This window comes from Fundulus heteroclitus, unplaced genomic scaffold (genome assembly GCF_011125445.2).
Source record: "Fundulus heteroclitus isolate FHET01 unplaced genomic scaffold, MU-UCD_Fhet_4.1 scaffold_40, whole genome shotgun sequence".
NCBI classification, from domain to species: Eukaryota; Metazoa; Chordata; class Actinopteri; order Cyprinodontiformes; family Fundulidae; genus Fundulus; species Fundulus heteroclitus.
Genome location: NW_023396813.1, coordinates 2267582 through 2284280, shown reverse-complemented (window position 1 = coordinate 2284280; position 16699 = coordinate 2267582). Strand labels below are relative to the sequence as shown.

General features: G+C 40.4%; 1 protein-coding gene and 2 long non-coding RNA genes across 4 annotated transcripts in view; 1 reads left to right on the top strand and 2 right to left on the bottom strand.

Annotated features, from left to right (window-relative positions):
* The first annotated feature begins 3944 nt into the window (after window positions 1-3944).
* LOC110367872 lies at window positions 3945-8164 on the top strand. 2 transcript variants are annotated; one of them, XR_004929164.1, is made up of 2 exons: window positions 3945-3993; window positions 7499-8164. It is a non-coding gene; the product is annotated as an uncharacterized LOC110367872 (long non-coding RNA). The 2 variants fall into 2 exon arrangements; XR_004929165.1 differs by lacking the exon at window positions 3945-3993 and adding an exon at window positions 5504-6018.
* LOC118560196 lies at window positions 4040-4827 on the bottom strand. The gene is made up of 2 exons (XR_004929166.1): window positions 4577-4827; window positions 4040-4512 (listed from the first exon to the last, which is right to left on the bottom strand). It is a non-coding gene; the product is annotated as an uncharacterized LOC118560196 (long non-coding RNA).
* Window positions 8165-16363: 8199 nt separating the features above from the next.
* Window positions 16364-16699, bottom strand: part of fxn (frataxin) — a 29127-nt gene continuing 28791 nt past the window's right edge. Inside the window, exon 5 of the mRNA XM_036130960.1 lies at window positions 16364-16699. This exon is cut by the window's right edge and continues 2209 nt beyond it. The gene's annotated coding sequence lies outside the window, so the exon portion shown is untranslated.

Genomic DNA, 16699 nt, shown 5'->3' with positions numbered 1-16699 from the left:
AGACACTTGTCCTCTTCAACTGATGAACCTTCGCAAAGCATTAATGCATGCATCAGTATCCAAAAATGAAGCAACATCCAGGTGAACAGCTCTGCTTCTACACAGGTAATTACCCCATAACGTTTGCAGAAGCTTCTTCCTCTTTTCACTTCCAAAGGACCAAAATAATCCACTCCTACATGTGTAAAGGGAGGGAGGTTTGGGAGGAGTCTTTCCTGCGGCAGATCCGTAATTTTCTGCTCACCCAACTTTCCTTTGAGTCGTCTGCATAAACCGCACTGTGATACAATTTTTCTCACAGCTGGGGTCCATTCGTCGTACGTTGCTTAAAACATCCAAGATCAAATGAGACATCCAAGATTATTTCATCCGGCTAATTATGATCCGGCTAATTGGGTTCTTCGAACACACCTGTTGTTTACTACGATTAGTATGGCTGGATTGAGTTATCTGAGACAACTGCGCGTTCATGCGTTTGTTTAAAAGGGGAAATGTATCGATAGTAGAAACATTGATCAGAACGCTGCTATTGGCTGTTCAGCATGGCCAAAGAACGCCCACAGCTTTTCTCCCAAGCAGAACAAGAGCTTGGAAGGTTATGTCGAATTTGTGTCATTAATTAAAATGAACACCTCAAAGTCTGCTAAAGCCAGGAGAAGAGAGCTGGCAAAAAGCAGCAGACAAATTAATGCGTAAATACTGTCCATGGTAGATGTTTCTATCACTTTCTACAGTATGAATTTTTGCATTTTAATAATCTCATATTTACTTTGTTCTTTTATGTCAGAGCCTCCACGGGACCCACTAGAACATGGGGACAAGTAAAAGGGAAATACAATAATATTCTACAAAATGGTAGCCTTTAAGTATTATACTTTATTTTAAAATGGCACTTGTTATGTCAAGAGATCCAAATTTCAGTGTCATTCCTTAGACACTGGAAGTAAAGGACCCGTGCAAACTGGGAATTTTAACAAAAAAAATCTTTATCCATAAAAAATGAAAATCTTCCTTTTCCAAGTCATCCACAGTTTACACGGTAAAACTGTATTGCTCCGTGTCTAGATAATCCATCCATAGTTTTTTCTAATACGACTCGACAGGAAGCAAGCCTTTCAAAGTAAAACTAGACTTCACAATAAAATAGCCCGAACAAATCTTCTTACTGAATAGGATAAAAATAAAAAGCAAACCATCATACAAATAACTTAAATATTTTTGATTTATGGCTCCAACACCACTTTTTCCTCTTTAAAAGCCACTGTTAAATGATGTGTTTGTCTGTTTATAACAGCCACCAAGAAAATCTCTCTACAATTACACTGTCGCGCTGCGCTAAAGGATCCTGTCTATTGCGCAATACGCGATTAATTCGAAAAACTCTGCAAATTATTCTTGCACCTTCCGCAACAGGTTGCTGTCGTAAAAATGGACATGGCTACGGCAGACTTCCCTATCTCCTCCGCTTATACAGCCGTGATCTAATCTTGTTTACATGAAATAAGCCTGCTCTCGAGCAGGCTTAAACTGGCGCACATGTTGCTATGACAACAAGTGCAGGATGTCTTTCAAAGAACCAAACGATCCAAGATCATGCCAAATCGTCAACAATGAAATCCTGCTAATTGAGTTAGCGACGTAAGAAGAACGGACACCTGATGTGGCATTTGTTATCCAAAATCTTTTTTGCAGTCTTGACAGTGTATGATTTCTGCCGCTATGACCGACTTGTTGGTGCATGTATCTTAAAATTAGTGTGGAGATGTGTTGTTCTTTTCACAAGATGAGTGAATGCTTTGTTTTTTCTGGTAAAGCTGACTTACTCAAGCAGCCTCCAACTCTCAAAAGTCCATCTTCCAGATATGGGTCTAGTTTGTAAACAGACCTGTGTTTTGGTACAGATTTTCCCACTGATAGGGCAGCAACCTCTTCTTTGAACCTTTTCTGTTGACTATAGCGCATAATGGACATTTCAGCATCCCAGAGATCCTCAACTGACAAGGTTCGATTTATTACTTCTTGTGCCCTCTTCATCACATGTGATTTCTCTGCACTCATGTTAAAAGTATTCAGCTCTTTTCTTTTTTGTTTCAACTGCAGAAGAACCTTTATCCATTTAATAAACCATGCAACCGCCACCTTAAATTTACCCCAATCTGAGAAATATAAAAGGAGCTGATCTGTAGCGTTGGGAGTGAGTGTGAGTGATGATGTCGACTGTGACATATCTTTAACCTTAACATCTTCAGCAGGAATTGTGGCTTCAACATCATTTGAAGGCCAATCACGCATTGGTTAAAGCAGAAACCTTGGGCCTTCAATCCAACTTCCTCCTTTTAACACATCTCCCACCTTCATTCCACTGGAGGCACAGTCTGCAGAATTAGCTATAGTATTTATGTACTTCTTTTGCGATACATGAGTTGCATCTCTGATGGTTGACACCCGATTCACCACAATTGTAAGGAAACTCTTATCCTCATTTTTTATGTATTTGTGCGCTGAAGTGCTGTCTGTCCATAAAACAAATTGGTCCAATTACAGCTCCAATTATTCTCTCATCATCTGATCCACTCCAACCGCCAGAACAGCAGCAGTGAGTTCCAGATGAGGAATAGTTATCCGTTTCAGGGGAGTAACTCTTGCCTTACCCAGAAGGAAACAGACTTTGCCTTCATCATTTTCAATTCTTTGGTATGGTAACAGTGCAAAATCCAGTTTCACTGGCCTCAGAAACTGCATCTGAGCCTTAATAGGCTGTCCAAAATATCTGAGTTTAATGCATCTTGCATTCACTATTAAAGGAAGCCAAATTCTTGAGATCCTCCAGCCAACCTATCCATTGGTGGCTAATGTCTGCAGGTATCCTGTCGTTCCATCCCCAATGTCTTCGGCAGTGTCACTGTTGCTGGCAGTGTCACTGGTGAAAGAAACCCCAAAGGATCATAGACTGAAGAGATTATAGACAACAAGCCTTTTCTGGTGTGTGCTTGCTCTTGTATTGCCATTTTAAATTTAAATGTGTCTGATTCCACTCTACTGTAATCCAAGGGCTCTTTCCACTAGAAGCTCGTCTCGGTCCAGATCTAGTTCTCTCCAGTCTTTAGCTCTATGCTCTGCTTCCACAGTTTGCAGCACTAATCGGATGTTACAGATCCATTTTGTCAAAGTAAAGCCTCCCTTTTGACAAAACTGAGACTGAGAGCTTTAATCACTTGAACTGCTTCCTCTTCTGAAGGCAAGCTCTTCAAACAGTCAACGTAAAAATTTTGTCCAACTGTGTTCACTACATCTGAAGAAAAGTGCGTGCAGTTGTCTTCTGCTAATTTCCGAAGAGCATAAATGGCACAACTTGGGGATAAGACAGCACCAAACAAATGTGCTGTCACTCTATACTCCACTGGCTCTTGGTCCACTTTACCATCAGGCCAACACAAAAATCAGAGATAGACTATCTTCTTCAGCCACTTTCACCTGATAAAACATCGACTTAATATCTCCCATGAAGGCTACTGGCGCCTATCTGAATCTCACAAGGACTCCCAATAGGCAAGGCAAGGCAAATTTATTTGTATAGCACATTTCAGTACAGAGACAATGCAAAGTGCTTTACGTGATTAAAATACAGGGGAAAAAAAAAACAGAATACAAACAAGTAGGAATAAAATGTAGAAACAAAATAGAACATGGAAAAATAGAAACTAAAAGCAAACATTAAAAACAGTTGAACTACAAAGTTGAACTAATGATGTTTCAGTAAAACAGTTTAACTAGAACAGTCGAAGGCAATCCTAAACAAATGTGTCTTTAATCTTGATTTAAAGGAACTCAGGCTTTCTGCACTTTTACAGTTTTCTGGTAGTTTGTTCCAGATAAGTGGAGCATAGGAACTAAATGCTGCTTTCTGTGTTTGGTTGTGGTTCTAGGTATGCAGAGAAGGCTGCAGCCAGAAGACCTGAGTGGTCTGGATGGTTGATACACTTGTGACCTCAGGTACCGGACCACAAAGAAAGATTGCAAGGATTAACAGAGGCACAGGTTCAAATTGAATATAGTTTATTGGATTTACAAAACAATTAACATGTTTTACCGTTCAGGGAAGAATAACCACCTTAACACAGGCACCTATGCTGGCCTGGAAACCTGATAGCTAATAGTTAAAAACCCCAATTGAATTAACTAGACCATTTGGAGGAGAACTACTAAAGAAAACAAACGAAATACACCTTGGTGTCTCCCAACAAAAACACACTCACGCCACAAACCCTAGTGCATACAACACAAAAGAAAAGAACTCTCCTCCCACTAGTCCCCTCAATCCAATCTAAATAAAACCGACACAGGACCCAGGGACAGCAGAGGACCTCAGGTGAGATAAAACCAACCCGGGGAGCTAAACAATAAAAACTCTCCCCTGCATTTGGTTAAAACTAGGAATAAATAGCTAAAATAGGGTCTAAGCAGTGATTAAAACAGTAAATAAAAACACAACTGAAACAGTAGCAGGTCAGCCTGAATAAATCATGTTAAATTAGCACCTTAAAACATCCAGGTAACATGAAAACTGTCGATTTACCTCTAAGGAATCCCCAGCCTCGAATGTCCTTTCCTCAGCTATCTGCCCCCTTTTAACCAGAAGGGCTTGATTACCCCCAGCTGCACCTGATCACAGCGTCCTCCCAATATGGGCAGGAGGAAGGGTGTGCAGCACCTTGCTTCAGGGCCATAGTGCCCCGGCTACACACTGATAATAAGTCTGTGATGTATTTAGGTGCTAAGCCATTCAGGGATTTATAGACTAACAGAAGTATTTTAAAGTCTATTCTCTGAGAAACAGGAAGCCAGTAAGGACTTTAGAACCGGGGTGATGTTCTCTACTTTCTTAGTCTCAGTGAGGACACGGGCAGCAGCGTTCTGGATCAGCTGCAGCTGTCTGATCCACTTTTTAGGCAGACCTGTGATAACACGGTTGCAGTAATCAATTTGACTAAAAATAAAAATAAATGCATGGATTTGTTTTTCCAGACCCTGCTGAGACATCAATAGTGAACTTGTCGGGTTTGGGCCTTGAAGACGCTGGCTGTTGAGCCAATCTCTTTTAAATTCAGCTGAGCAGTCAAACACAACGTTCAGAGAACCTTTTCTAGGATGACGTACAGCATGATGCTGAATATACCAGATCTTTCCATTTTCTCCATTCAATTGATGTTGAGGTATGTCCTCTGCATAGCCTTTACTTATTACATCATTGAAGAAGCTGGTATACTCTATGTGAAACAATTCATCCTTTTTGAACTTCCTATTCAATCCCAACAGCCTTTGCTTGACCATGGCAATGTTATTAGGAAGATTTATCTGTTCCTTTCTGAAGGGGATTTTTAGATTATAATGACCATCCTGAAGAAATACTGACTCATCCATGATCTTTAAAAATTTGATGTCTTCCCTTCACATCCCTTTCTCCTCTGTGCGCTTTTCATTGAAATCATGTTCATATTGTATTTTTAACATCTCTTCCAAATTACACACCGACATTCTTTTAACGGCAGCCACGGTGAATCCAGTTTCACATTTCATGTTCTCACCATCTTGAAGAGGACCATTAACTACCCAACCAAGTACAGTCTTTATTGCATATGGGCCATTCACTTGGCTGTTGACAACCTCCCAGGGTTGCAATATTTTAGGAGTGTTGGTACAAATCAACATGTTAACATTGGCATCTATGCAGGGATTCTGAACATTGGAAAGGAAAGGCCAGTTTGCCAGCTCTTCTTGTGTAACAATATTTCCATAAGTAACAGGCATTTTGCTTTGTGTGAAAAAGCAAAAAGACTGTAAAAATGGTTGTTGTCAAGTCCAGCTACATCCACACCTCTTAAAACATGAGTGGAAACAACTCTTTCCTGCCCCATGGTGCTTAAAAGGACATTTGTTTTTCTTCCAGCTATATTTAACCTTTGCATAAGATGTTCTGAGCCAAACGTTGCTGTACTCCCAGGATCCAAAAATGCTTAGGTTTGTATTATTTTATATACCTTCATGGATTTAACTTGGATTGGCAGAATAGGCCCAATGCTGTCCTCTCGCCCAGCCCCCGCGTGACCACATGTCTCTGAGGAATGTGATGCCACATGTTCTGTTTGTTTAAAGTGTTCAATTCAATTCAATTCAATTTTATTTATATAGCGCCAATTCATGAAACATGTCATCTCAAGGCACTTTACATATTATACAGATTGGGTCAGATTATACAGATTGGTCAAAAATTTCCTATATAAGGAAACCAGTTGATTGCATCAAAGTCCCGACAAGCAGCATTCACTCCTGGAGAAGCATAGAGCCACAGGGAGAGTCATCTGCATTGTACATGGCTTTGCTGCAATCCCTCATACTGAGCAAGCATGAAGCGACAGTGGGAAGAAAAACTCCCCATTAAAAAAAAGGAAGGAAAACCTCCGGCAGAACCGGGCTCAGTATGAACGGTCCTCTGCCTCGACCGACTGGGGGTTACAGAAGACAGAGCAGAGACACAACAAGAGAGACAAAAAAGCACAGAAGCACACATTGATCCAGTAATCTGTTCTTCATTAGATGGTAATAGCCGTCTTATCTGGATGATGTCACAGTTAACAGAACGCCAGACCAGGTGTACCTACTATGAAGATAAAAGAGAGAGAACAGAAAGTTAAAGCAGAAATGACAACACGTAATGCATAATTGAAGAACAGTAGAACTCTATAGAGTGAGAAAATTAGATCCTGATGTCCTCCAGTAGCCTAAGCCTATAGCAGTAAAACTATAAAGGTAGCTCAGAGTAACATGAGCCACTCTAGTTATAATCTTTGTCAAAAAGGAAAGTTCTAAGATTAGTCTTAAAAGTAGACAGGGTGTCTGCCTCACGGACCAAAACTGGGAGTTGGTTCCACAGGAGAGGAGCCTGATAGCTAAAGGATCTGCCTCCCATTCTACTTTTAGAGACTCTAGGAACCACCAGCAGACCTGCAGTCTGAGAGCGAAGTGCTCTGTTAGGAACATACGGGGTAATCAGAGCTCTGATATATGATGGAGCTTGATTATTAAGGGCTTTATACGTTAGAAGAAGAATTTTAAATTCTATTCTTGATTTAACAGGAAGCCAATGAAGGGAAGCTAAAATTGGAGAAATATGATCCCGCTTGTTGATTTTCATCAGAACTCTTGCTGCAGCATTTTGGATCAGCTGAAGGCTTTGAACTGCATTTTGTGGACTTCCTGATAGTAAAGAGTTACAATAGTCCAGCCTTGAAGTAACAAATGCATGGACTAGTTTTTCAGCATCACCCCTGGACAGAATGTTTCTACCTTCTTTGTTCTTTGTTCACTTTCTTTGCCTTTTCTTGATCTTTCAAAAATATGAAGCACTGTAGGATGACTTTGACCACACTCTTTGCAAATTAAACGCAAATATTTGTGTCAGGGTTCTCTGTGTTTTCCATGCTCTAACTCTGCTCCACAGGTGGTTCGAGTTGACTGGGGGGCGTGGCCCACACCTGTGGCTCGTCAGGAGTGTCTTCCCACTGGCTTCTTAAGGAGTGCTCAGACGGATGTTAACCCAGTCATGGTATGCTGTGGCCTCTGACCTGTCTCCTGAACCTCGTATCGGTGAGTCTTTTGGAATCCTGTTCTTAGTTTTTCGTGTTTGGATTTACTCACCTGTCTTGATGTTGTGCTGAAGGAACCAGCTCCTCAGAATCCCCGCCGCTCAGATTTTGCTCTGGCATTTCCCCTCATACCCCCTTGGTGGTGCCGGGCGTGAGACCCCTTTCCTGGATTCACCTGGTTCACCCACAACACTCCGGTTCTTCCATCTGCTCCTCCCGTCTACTGTGGTGCGCTCTGGATCCCTCACCAGCATTACCATCTGTCAGCCCTCCAGTTACTTAGCCACCTGTTACCATCAACGAGTTACGGTCAGAGCTCCCTCGCCACTTACTCTCCCCGGATAGGTCTTCTCAACTAAATGGTAAGCGGCGCAGCTTCTAGTATTTTTCTCTGGTTTGCTCTCCCGTAACATTATTCCTCCTCCTTTCCGCAGACGTTCCAGCACTGACGTTCAGACCTCGCCCGAGCCATTAGTAGTGTCTTTTTCATTGCCTGACCTTTAATAAACATCTTTAAATTGTTTCTGCCTTCCGTCTGAATCTGCATGTGGGCTAAACACTTAAAAACCATGACACTTTGCTCATGTGTCAACGACACAGGCAGCCAAATCACATCCTCTTCTCCTTCAAAAATTAAATTTTATCACAATGCTTCATTCTCTGCAGCTTTAAACACTCTTCCAGTGTGTGAGACTGGGAACAACAGATGTATTTTCCATCAAGTTCTGTTTTTGAGGAATTAAGTTTGAACCTTTAGCAGTGTCAACGATAACAGCAGTAGCAAAGCTGCTACCTGTAACGCTGCTGAAGTTGGACTGAGACTTTGACTTGACATTCTTTAATATGTGACCACCACTTGTTCTATCCTGAATATCCCCAAAAAGTGGGTCAGATGATCTTAACTTGACGTTTAATAAATGAAACAAGATCTCTAAAGCAAGCTATGCGATTGTATCTTTCCAAAACCTCTTGAGCTGTTGTCCTCCAACTTTCTCTGTATTTAAATGGCAACTTGGTTACAATTGCTCTCATATTGATTGGCATGTGAAGCTCCTCCATGACATTGCAGCAAGCACATAAAAAGAGAAAAGGCTTGTAATTACTTCACATCCTCTGATTTCACTATAGGCCAATCCAAAACCTTCTAAATAGGCTGCAGCAATCCTGTGTTAATTTCCAAAGTGTTCATGCAAAAGCTTTTTAACCAGTTAACCTCTGTCAGGAGTCATACATACAGGACTGTCTCAGAAAATTAGAATATTGTGATAAAGTTCTGTAATGTAATTAAAAAACATGAAATGTCATACATTCTGGATACATAACAAATCAACTGAAATATCGCAAGCATTTTATTGTTTTAATATCGCTGATTATGGCGTACAGCTGAAAACTCAAAAATCCTATCTCAAAATATTAGAATATTTCCTCAGACCAAGTAAAAAAAAAAACAGCAAAACAAAATCAAACATTTGAAAATGTCCATTAATGCACTCATTACTTGGTTGGGAATCATTTTGCACAGATTACTGCATCAATGCGGCGTGGCATGGAGGCAATCAGCCTGTGGCATTGCTGAGGTGTTATGCCCAGGATGCTTCAATAGCGGCCTTTAGCTCATTTGCATTGTTGGGTCTGGTGTCTTTCAGCTTCTTCTTCACAATACCCCACAAATTCTCTATGGGGTTCAGGTCAGGGGAATTGGCAGGCCAATCAAGGACAGCAATGCCATGGTCAGTACGCCAGTTACTGTGAGAATCTTATGTCGTCTCTTAACCACTACCATACTGTACTTGTGATTTAGCTTACTGAACCAAGCTGAGTGTTTTTCTAGGCTCAGGAAACCCTGCAGTGTTTCGAGTTAATTAGACGATTCAAGTGATTAGTTGAATAGCCTACTAGTATACTTTTTCACGATATTCTAATATTTTGAGATAGGATTTTTGAGTTTTCTTAAGCTGTAAGCCATAATCAGCGATATTAAAACAATAAAAGGCTTGCGATATTTCAGTTGATTTGTAATGAATCCAGAATGTATGACATTTCATGTTTTTTAATTGTATTACAGAAAATAAAGAACTTTATCACAATATTCTAATTTTCTGAGACAGTCCTGTATACTGGCAACTCTGCTTTATTAGCTTTGTATTACACGCCATGTTCAGAGGCTCTGAAATTTCCCCATCAAATACTGGAATCTCACGAGTAGGTAAAGTCAAGTGTTGCTGTTCAAGGGCTGAAGGGAATTCATTTTGTTTACGCATTATGGTGCACAAATCTCCTTGTATTTGCACGGGAAGTAGATGTGATTGACCAGTTGAGGCAGGCTGCTCATCTTTTACTGACATCAGTTTGTGTTTTTACTAATACTGTTTTCGTGTACGTCTCCTGTCTTGATCCAACGGAGCACATCTTCCATTGTTCCTCAGTGCATCCTTTCACTTTCCTTGAAACTTTATGTTGTACTAGGAGATAACTTTGTGGCACTGAACTTTGAGTCAAAGGTTTTTGCTTCAGCGTTTTCTGTTTCTCGTTCTTGTCTCCTTTGCAGAAACAAATTCATTCCATCTCCTGGTTCTTGGGCTTCACTTGAATATTCTGAAGCATTTTGTAGCACAGATAGTATAGCTGTTGATGCAGCAATTTCAACAACAAGCTCCAATTGCTCTTTTTTCCTTCTCAGCTCTGCTTCTTCTTTCTCCAGAGCATGTTTTTCCCTGGTCCCAAAATTATTACTTGAGTTTTGTTTTTATTCAATTGAACATTTTGGCACATCCTTGCATTGATTTATTCTAAGCATTTACTTATTGTATGAATATGTTCATAGTCACCTGGTTACATGGTGATGTAGAGCTGTGTTGTATGTAGATATCGAAAAGGAAGGGATCCAGGATGGACCCTTGGGGAACCCCACATGTGATTTTTGTCAAGTTACCTACTGACACAAAAAAATCCCTGTCCTTTAAGTAGGATTTAAATCAGTCGAGTGCTGTACCAGAAAACCCGACCCAGTTTTCCAGATGCTCTAACAGAATGGAGTGATCAACAGTATCAAATACTGCCCTGAGGTCCAATAATACCAGCACACTGGTTCTTCCACAGTCTGCAATTACATGGATGTCATTAAATACTTTGGCAAGGGCAGTCTCTGTACTGTGGTGAGCACAGAAACCTGACTGGAAAACGTCAAAGAAACTGGTTATTGTTAAGAAGGTGTTTAATTGTTGAAACACAGCTTCTTTTTTTTTTATTAATCTTACTGTAAAGGGGATGTGTGAGATGGGCCTGTAGTTCTGCAGTAGTTTGTCCAAATTGATCTTTTTCAACAGTGGTTTGACAATTGCTGCTTTTAGGAACTGGTCAAATCAGACACTATGACAGGCAAAATGTTTAGAGTGGGTAGGTTGGGTTGTAGTGGTTCCACCACCCCTATATAAATGTCATTCATACATTTATAAATTTTAGAGTTCCATACTAAATATGTAGCTCCAAATTAAATATTTAGTTCCAAAACTAAACATTTAAGTTCTGAACTAAATATTTAGTTTTGGAACTAAATATTTAGCTCTGACCTAAATATTAGTTTTGGTAACAAAATATTTAGCTTACTAGCTTGATGCTGGCTAAATATTTAAGTGTCAGATATAAATGTTTAGCTAATAATTCCCTTGATGATAAGCGGAAGTGGACTACCAAAAAAAAAAACCTTGGTCTTGCAATACCTACAACCTCCTGTTGCCGCCTGGTGAAACTGGATCGCTTCAGCCATCACTCATAACATAAGCTGTTTCTGTGGGGATGTCAAACGATTAAAAATGTTAATCAAGTGGCTGGGGAGAGGGACGTCTGGGCCTCCCTACTGAAGCTGCTACCCCCGCAACACGACCTGACCACGGATAAGCGGAAGACGATGGATGGATGGATATTGTGGAGCATTACCTGATCACTGGTTTTTCCACGGGCTACAAACCATTCTTTGGGGATTTAACAGGACACAAAGCTTCTTTTTCTTTGTCTGTATATAACTGCTATTAAAAAGGCTTTTGGCTTTTATCAGTTAGATGCATTTTATATTCCAGATGACAAATGTCTTAATGTGTGTTCATGTGTGTGCAAATGTAGTACCATTCTACACATAGCTTAGACACTCTGTAACAAGGTTTAAATGGTAATAGCTTGCACTTGTACAGCCCTTTAACTAGTCCGAAGTGCTTTACACTACAGACAGTATGATCCTCTGACTACCACCAGCAGGCTGACTACCACCAGCAGGCAATTAGAGTAAAGTGTCTTGCCCAAAGAAACAACGACTGAGACAGTCGGAGCAGGGGATCGAACTGGCAATCCGCCAATTGCAGGACGAATATATAGAGATTTTGGAGGGCTTTTATTTTGAAAATCCACATGTTGAAATTTGTTGAGCGTCATCTGGAGGTGATAAAAAACTGATAAAACTATCCACTGAAAACATACGGTGTAGTAGCAACAGCCCCCTGCTGTTTACTCTGATGACACACGACTGCACCCCCAGGTTCACCCCCAATCACATCATGAAGTTCGCAGATGACACAAACTCATCAACAGCTCAGCTGTGGAGGTGGTTAGCAGCACCAAATTCTTCGGGGTGCACATCACGGAAAACCTCACCTGGTCTGTGAACACCACATCTGGTGAGGAGGGCACAGAAGCGCTTGTACTTCCTGTGGAGGATGAGGAGAGCCCAACTGCCCCCACCCATCCTCACAACCCTCTACACAAGTACCATAGAGAGCATTCTGACCAGCTGTCGCTCTGTGTGGTGTGGAGGCGGCAGCGCCTCCGACTGGAGGAACATGAGGAGAGTGGTGGGGACAGCAGAAGGGATCATCGGGGCTCCTCTTCCCTCCATTAAGGACATTTCATCCCAGCGCTGCATGTCCCCAGCCCATAGCATCAACAGAGACCCTCAAACCCCCACCATGAACTGTTCCCCATATATATATATATATATATATATATATATATATATGGGGAACAGTTCTGTTTACAGTTCTGGATGGTCAGAGCTCTTGATGGTGAGAGCTGTGACCAGATCATAAAATTAATTAAATCGTTAAAAATCAACGGTTTTCTCTAAAATTCTGAAAATATTCAAGTATGTCCAAGAGTGCTTAATCTAACTACTTGATTTTTTATATGGTCATTAATGAAACGGTTTCAGAGAAAAAAAACATTAAACTTTATCCCATACATGTAAATTTAAATTTCTTGTAAATTGGTCAAATTCGCCTGGATTTTTACCAAACTGAAATCCATGTTTAGTCTGCGTGTGCCTTACAAGTAGAGGCCATTTTTATTAGCATACAACAATATTTGTGGACAATACATTCATTTCTCCATTTTACAAACTTTTAAAAAATCAGAGTGTGCAACTTTCAAAAACCTCAATACATGCAGTGAGAGAATTGTTACACCTCATTCAAGGAATACATCCTGAAAATCCAAGATCGTTACACCACAAAACGGATTTTTGGTAATTTTTTGAAGTTTTCAAGTTTTTTCCCCACACTTTTCGAAATAGGCCCCGCCTACTTGTTTCAATCATTACCATATTTAATACTTAAGTTTGGGGCTAAGACTGGAAGGGGATGAAGAAGGTTTTGTAAAAATCCGTTCAGCCATTCTTGCGTAGTAGATTTCTTGACATCACAGCGCCCCCTAGTGATGGACGATCTTCAAACGCGGGTCACATGTGCAAAATCTTATTTTGAGTATGGGTTATGAAGGACATGTTCAAATCTGTTATGGTTTTACAATAATCAGCAATTTCATTTAGAGCTAGCTAGCTAACAATCACTTATTTTAGCGTTACTTTTCGAAAATGTCAAATTTAAAAAATCTGCCGCGTTAACTTTTTTTATTTTGTCCATTACACAGTTATATATGGAGTTTTGTGCGGATTGCATAAAAAATGTAGGAGAAGTTTAACAAGAAAGGTTTAACCTTTGTAGCCATGTAGCACAAAAACTAGCTGGGAAACGAAGGGTGTTCCAATTGCCTTTATTTTTCAGAATCATCCAATAAACAAAGTGATATCAAGTTTTTGAGTGTGGGACCAGTAGTTTGGTGGTTATAGGCCGGAACGCATTGTCCTTTGTTATAGCGCCCCCTAGTTGTTGAGGGGTCTGAATTTCTGGGTTTGAGTAGTGGTGCACATTCTGTACTTGGATACCTGATTCAATAGGTTCGTTACAAATCCGCATGGGCCGCACAATGCGTTTTAGTTCCGTAATAATAATAATGAATATATAATTTAAAAACACACGAAAAACAATAGTGTTCTCTGCTCACAGAGCAGACGAACAGCATAGCCGTTCGCCTGCACTGCGGTCTTGGAACCCTAACAATGGCAGCCGAAGATGTGTGTTTTTACGTGAGAGCGCTAAAGAGATCCGTTCAGACGCACAAAAAGGTTGCCTTTGTCATTCGAAAATTATGAATGAAGTCCGTATAAGTAAAGCCGCTCATATCACTAAAATTTGTCTCTCTTCCTTTTCGATCTTCCTAAAAAGATTGCGTTGGTAATGTGCTGGCTCCGGTTGGAGAATAACATAAAGAACGCAAGATACGCTGCAGCATTACAATCCGTGTTTACTTCCGCAAACAATGAGCACGGATGCAACGTATGACGTCATCGCGTCCTTTACTGCGCATGCGGGACACTTAGGTGTATGAATGCATTTCCCACGAGATCACATACAAGTCGCATATATTTGGAAATGTGAATCGACATGCAAAAAAAACGATTTCACAAAAAAATCAGAATTGAGCATCAAGGCCTGCAGTGTGAACGTAGCCTTAGTTGAGCATCATCTTGACGTGTTCTATCGTCATCCTGAATTAAAATATATTCACTGAAAACAAAAGGTTTAGAGGCAACATTGACAACTAAGGTCAACATGAATAGAAGTAGAGAATTTGGAGGGCTTGAATTTTGAAATACCACATCATGGGATCAAACATGGACTTTGATGAGTAACATCTGGAGGGTGTCATCTAAAAGTTACCACCTGGAAAAAACTGTTTTAGTAGTTATTGAGGCCAATCAGAGTGAACAAAATATACATTTCCATATGCACCAGCAAACCTGAATAATAAACAAAAATGCATAAAAAACAGTATAGAGTATACCAACTAACTCAAGTCAAAATTTGTATTTAAAAAAAAGCAATACACATCAAACATACTGGTTTCATTTTTGAAAAATAGTCTCAGGCGTTACTACCATAATGCTTAGTGTTCGCGTGACCAACAAAATCACATGAGGAATGGCTTGACGGTCATTTTCGAAGTGGCAACTGGCTTGACCGCAGTGCTTAGCAGTGGAATTTGCATATTAGCTAAATATTTTGAGTTAGAGAGTTCGCTAGCTAAATATTTCGGTCCAACCTAAATATTTACTATGCAAATTAAATATCTAGTTTGGAGCTAAATATTTAATTTACAAATTTAATATTTAATTTGGAAATAAATGTTCAGTTTGGAAACCAAATATTTATTTTGCAAATTAAATATTTAGCTTGGAAATTAAACATTTAATTAGGAAAATAAATGTTTAGGCTGAATACTATATATTTAGCTTGGTAACTAAACATTTAACTTGGCAATTAAATATTTCAAACTGACATTTATAAATGTACGAATGGCATGGTGAAAAGAGTTGCGAAAATGAACCCCCATTTCTTTTCTCTAACAACACACTAAACAATGTAAAATATCCATCCATCCATCCATTGTCTTCCGCTTATCCGGGGTCAGGTCGCGGGGGTAGCATCTTCAGTAGGGAGGCCCAGACGTCCCTCTCCCCAGCCACTTGGGCCAGCTCCTCCGGGGGAATCCCAAGGCGTTCCCCGGCCAGCAGAGAGACGTAGTCCCCCCAGCGTGTCCTGGGTCTTCGCCTTGGTCTCCTCCCCCTGGGACATGCCCGGAACACCTCACCAGGGAGGCGTCCAGGAGGCATCCTAACCAGATGCCCGAGCCACCTCAACTGGCTCCTCTCGACGTCAAGGAGCAATGGCTCTACTCTGAGTCCTTCCCGGATGACTGAGCTCCTCACCCTATCTCTAAGGGAGAGCCCAGACACACTACGGAGAAAACTCATTTCGGTCGATTGTATCCGGGATCTCGTTCTTTCGGTCACGACCCAAAGCTCATGACCATAGATGAGGGTAGGAACGTAGATCGACCGGTAAATCGAGAGCTTTGCCGTTTGGCTCAGCTCTCTCTTCACCACAATGGATCTTTAATCATTATAACTAGCAATTGGGTTACTTAATTAACAATAATTTTTATTTACCAAGAAAGATGTATCTCTAGTCAGTTTTAAGACTGAATTAGACTTCCCACCAGTAAATTTTAATAATGTTTAAGTATACTTTCACTTGGAATCACTAATTATTAACAAAAACCAAAGGAAAATAATGCCTCTTATGTATATTCATATTGCTAACCCAAAAAGGGATCCGTACTCTTAGAGACAATTCAATCACTGATATAAAAACCACAGATGACCACAATTAAACTATTTAAAATGCATTCAACTAGTAATTCACTGTTACAGGAATCATTCTATGTAATACTAATACCACTTAGATACAACACTACTACCACTTAGTCCAGCAACACTACTAAATCAGAGTGTAAAAGAAGAAAAATAAAAAAATCAAACAGGAAAATTATCAAACTTGGATGTAGGAGCCTTTATTAAATATTAAATAAGCATCACTTAATTAGCAGTGAACAATCACCATCAAGACAAGCAAATGATCTAATAGCACTGAAATGGTTCTGGAGTTATGTGATTGTGCCTTAAGACCAGGCCTGCTTCAAGCCCGAAAGGCTACAATAAGCCATAGCTGCTAAGCTAAAGCGCAAAATAGTGCAGCAGGGCCGAGCTCAATTTGTGGCAGCGTCATCTGATCCTTGCACTTCCGGTGGCAGGTCCAGCTACTAGTGGCACTTCCTGTGGCAACTCCAGCTACTAGTTGCACTTCCTGTGGCAGCTCCAGCTACTAGTGGCA